This window comes from Arachis hypogaea, chromosome 12, assembly GCF_003086295.3.
Source record: "Arachis hypogaea cultivar Tifrunner chromosome 12, arahy.Tifrunner.gnm2.J5K5, whole genome shotgun sequence".
In the NCBI taxonomy this organism is placed as follows: Eukaryota; Viridiplantae; Streptophyta; class Magnoliopsida; order Fabales; family Fabaceae; genus Arachis; species Arachis hypogaea.
In genome coordinates, this window is record NC_092047.1 from 63,870,930 (window position 1) to 63,875,527 (window position 4,598).

Genomic DNA, 4,598 nt, shown 5'->3' on the forward strand with positions numbered 1-4,598 from the left:
CAATTTTATGATTTTTCAGATTATCAAATAACATGTCTCCTTGTCATCATTCTTTCAAGAGCCAACATATTTAACATTCTTAAACAACAACTTCAAAAGACATATGCACTGTTCAAGCATTCATTAAGAAAACAAAAAGTATTGTCACCACATCAATATAATTAAACTAAGTTCAAGGATAAATTCGAAACTCATGTACTTCTTGTTCTTTTGTAATTAAAACATTTTTCATTTAAGAGAGGTGATGGATTCATATTCAATACTTTAAGGCATAGACACTTGAATACTAATGATCATGTAATAAGACACAAAAATAGATAAGCACTCAACATAAGAAAACGAAAAACAGAGAAAGTGAGAACAAGGAATGAATCCACCTTAGTGATGGTGGCATTTTCTTCTTGAGGAACCAATGATGTCCTTGAGCTCTTCTATGTCTCTTCCTTGTCTTTGTTGCTCCTCCCTCATTGCTCTTTGATCTTCTCTTATTTCATGGAGGATGATGGAGTGCTCTTGATGTTTCACCCTTAATTGTCCCATGTTGGAACTTAATTCTCCTAGGGAGGTGTTAATTTGCTCCCAAAAATTCTGTGGAGGAAAGTGCATCCCTTGAGGTATCTCAGGGATTTCTTGATGATGAGCTTCCTCACGTGTTTCTTGAGCTCCATGAGTGGGCTCTCTTGTTTGCTCCATCCTTTTCTTAGTGATGGGCTTTTCTTCCTCAATGGGAATGTCTCCTTCTATGAAAGCTCCAGCTGAATAACATAGATGGCAAATAAGATGAGGAAAAGCTAGCCTTGCCAAGGGAGAGGGCTTTTCGGCTATTTTGTAGAGTTCAAGGGAGATGACTTCATGAACTTCTACTTCCTCTCCAATCATGATACTGTGGATCATGATGGCCCGGTCTATGGTAACTTCAGACCGGTTGCAAGTGGGAATGATTGAGCATTGGATGAACTCCAACCATCCTCTAGCCACAGGCTTAAGGTCCAGTCTTCTAAGTTGAACCGGTTTGCCTTTTGAGTCAATCTTCTATTGAGCTCCTTCCACACATATGTCCATGAGGACTTGGTCCAACCTTTGATCAAAGTTGACCCTTCTAGTGTAGGGGCGTGCATCTCCTTGCATCATAGGCAAGTTAAACGCCAACCTCACATTCTCCGGACTAAAATCTAAGTATTTCCCCCGAACCATAGTGAGATAACTCTTTGGGTTCGGGTTCTTACTTTGATCATGGTTCTTGGTGATCCATGCATTGGCATAGAACTCTTGAACCATTAGAATTCCGACTTGTTGGATGGGGTTTGTTAGAACTTCCCAACCTCTTCTTTGGATTTCATGTCGGATTTCCGGATACTCATTTCTTTTGAGCTTGAAAGGGACCTCCGGGATCACCTTCTTCTTGGCTACAACATCATAGAAGTGGTCCTGATGGGCTTTGGAGATGAATCTTTCCATCTCCCATGACTCAGAGGTGGAAGCTTTTGTCTTCCCTTTCCCTTTTCTAGAGGATTCTCCGGTCTTAGATGCCATGGTAATGGAAAAACAAAAAAGCTTTATGCTTTTACCACACCAAACTTAGAATATTGCTCGCCCTCGAGCAAGAAAAGAAAGAATAGATGAAGAAGAAGAAGAAATGGAGGAGAGGGAGAGAGAGATGTGTTTCGGCCAAGAAGGGGAAGAGAGGGTTGTGTTGTGTGAAACTGAAGAAGAATGGAGGGCTTTATATAGGGAAGGGAGGGGATTAGGTTCGGTCATTTAGGGAGGGTTTGGGTGGGAAAGTGATTTTAAATTTTGAAGGTAGGTGGGGTGTATGAAGTAGGTTTATGGGGAAGAGTGGGTGGATGTGAGTGGTGAAGGGGTAGTAGGGAAGAGAGCTTGATGTGATTGGTGAAGGGTTTTGGGGAAAGGTGTTTATTGGGAAGTGATGATGAATGAGAAGAGGGAAGAGTGTGAGTGGAGGTAGGTGGGGATCCTGTGGGGTCCACAGATGCTGAGATGATCCTGTGGGGTCCACAGATTTTGAGGTGTCAAGGAATTGCATCCCTGCACCAATTAGGCATGTAAAATGCCTTTGCATGCAATTCTGGCGTTTAAACGCCGAATTGATGCTTGTTCTGGGCGTTCAGCGCCCAAATGCAGCATGTTTCTAACGTTGAACGCCAGTTCTATGCTTGTTTCTGGCGTTCAGCGCCAGCTTTCCTCAGTGTGCATTTCTGGCGTCATAACGCCAGGATGCTGCTTGTTTTGGGCGTTCTATCTGGCGTTGAACGCCAGCCAGATGCTCTTTACTGGCGTTTAAACGCCAGTAAGTCCTTCCTCCAGGGTGTGATTTTTCTTCTGCTGTTTTTGATTCTGTTTTTAATTTTTTGATTTATTTTGTGACTCCACATGATCATGAACCTAATAAAACATGAAAGAACAATAAAATAAAAATAAAATTAGATAAATAGAAATTGGGTTGCCTCCCAACAAGCGCTTTTTTAATGTCAATAGCTTGACAGTGGGCTCTCATGGAGCCTCACAGATGTTCAGAGCATTGTTGAGACTTCCCAACACCAAACTTAGAGTTTGGATGTGGGAGTTCAACACCAAACTTAGATTATGGTTGTGGCCTCCCAACACCAAACTTAGAGTTTGATTGTGGGGGCTCTGTATGACTCTGTTTTGAGAGAAGCTTACTGTGCCTCTTTTCCATGTTTACAAGGGAGTCCTCATTCAATTGAAGGACTAGTTCACCTCTGTCAACATCAATCACAGCTCTTGCTGTGGCTAGGAAGGGTCAGTATCTAGGATTATAAAATCAGCAGGGATGTAAAGGCCTTCAACCTTTACTAACATGTCCTCTACTTGTCCATAAGCTTGTTTTCTGGAATTGTCTGCCATCTCTAATGAGATTTTAGCAGCTTGTACCTCAAAGATTCCCAGTTTCTCCATTACAGAGATTGGCATGAGGTTTATCCCTGACCCAAGGTCACATAGAGCCTTCTCAAAGGTCATAGTGCCTATGGTACAATGTATTAGGAACTTTCCAGGATCCTGTTTCTTCTGAGGCAATCTCAGTTGATCCAATGCATTTAGTTCATTGGTGAACAGGGGAGGTTCATCTCCCCAAGTCTCATTACCAAATAATTTGGCATTCAGCTTCATGATTGCACCAAGGTACTTGGCAACTTGCTCTTCAGTGACATCCTCATTCTCTTCAGAAGAAGAATACTCATCAGAGCTCATGAAGGGCGTAAGGAGATTCAATGGAATCTCTATGGTCTCTAGATGAGTCTCAGATTCCTTTGGTTCCTCAGAGGGAAACTCCTTATGGATCACTGGACGTCCCAGGAGGTCTTCCTCCTTGGGATTCACGTCCTTCTCCTCTCTTGTGGGTTCGGCCATGATGGTCAATTCAATGGCCTTGCACTTTCCTTTTGGATATTCTTCTGTATTGCTTAGGAGAGTACTAGGAGGGATTTCAGTGATCCTTTTACTCAGGTGGCCCAATTGTGCTTCCAAATTTCTAATGGAGGACCTTATTTCATTCATGAAACTCACAGTGGCCTTAGATAGATCAGAGACTAAGTTTGCTAAATTAGAGGTATTTTGTTCAGAGTTCTCTGTCTGTTGCTGAGTGGATGATGGAAAAGGTTTACTATTGTTAAACCTGTTTCTTCCACCATTATTAAAGCCTTGTTGAGGCTTTTATTGATCCTTCCATGAGAAATTTGGGTGATTTCTCCATGAGGAGTTATAGGTGTTTCCATAAGGTTCACCCAGATAATTTACCTCTGCTATTGCAGGGTTCTCAGGATCATAAGCCTCTTCTTTAGAAGATGCCTCTTGAGTACTGTTGGATGCAACTTGCATTCCATTCAGACTCTGAGAAATCATATTAACCTGTTGAGTCAATATTTTATTCTGAGCCAATATGGCATTCAGAGTATTAATTTCAAGAACTCCCTTCTTCTGAGGCGTCCCATTACTCACAGGATTCCTCTCAGAAGTGTACATGAACTGGTTATTAGCAACCATGTCAATGAGTTCTTGAGCTTCTGCAGGCATTTTCTTTAGGTGAATGGATCCACCTGCAGAAGTATCCAATGACATCTTTGATAGCTCAGATAAACCATCATAGAATATATCCAGGATGGTCCATTCTGAAAGCATGTCAGAAGGACACTTTTTGGTCAGTTGCTTGTATCTCTCTCAAGCTTCATAGAGGGATTCACCTTCTTTCTGTCTGAAGGTTTGAACATCCACTCTAAGCTTACTCAGCTTTTGGGGAGGAAAGAACTTGGCTAAGAAAGCCGTGACCAGCTTATCCCAAGAGTTCAGGCTATCCTTGGGTTGAGAGTCCAACCAGATTCTAGCTCTGTCTCTTATAGCAAAAGGGAAAAGCATGAGCCTGTAGACTTTAGGATCTACTCCATTAGTCTTAACAGTATCACAGATCTGCAAAAATTCAGTTAAGAACTGAAAAGGATCTTCAGATGGAAGTCCATGAAACTTGCAGTTTTGTTGCATCAGAGAAACTAATTGAGGTTTCAGCTCAAATTGTTTGCTCCAATGGTAGGGATAGAGATGCTTCTTCCATGTAAATTGAAATT

The 4,598-nt window shown here is 41.8% G+C and overlaps 1 non-coding gene across 1 annotated transcript; it reads left to right on the forward strand.

Annotated features, from left to right (window-relative positions):
- Positions 1–4,152: 4,152 nt before the first annotated feature.
- On the forward strand, positions 4,153–4,260 carry LOC112731398 (small nucleolar RNA R71). Its single transcript, XR_003167177.1, has one exon. It is a non-coding gene; the product is annotated as a small nucleolar RNA R71 (small nucleolar RNA).
- Positions 4,261–4,598: the final 338 nt, after the last annotated feature.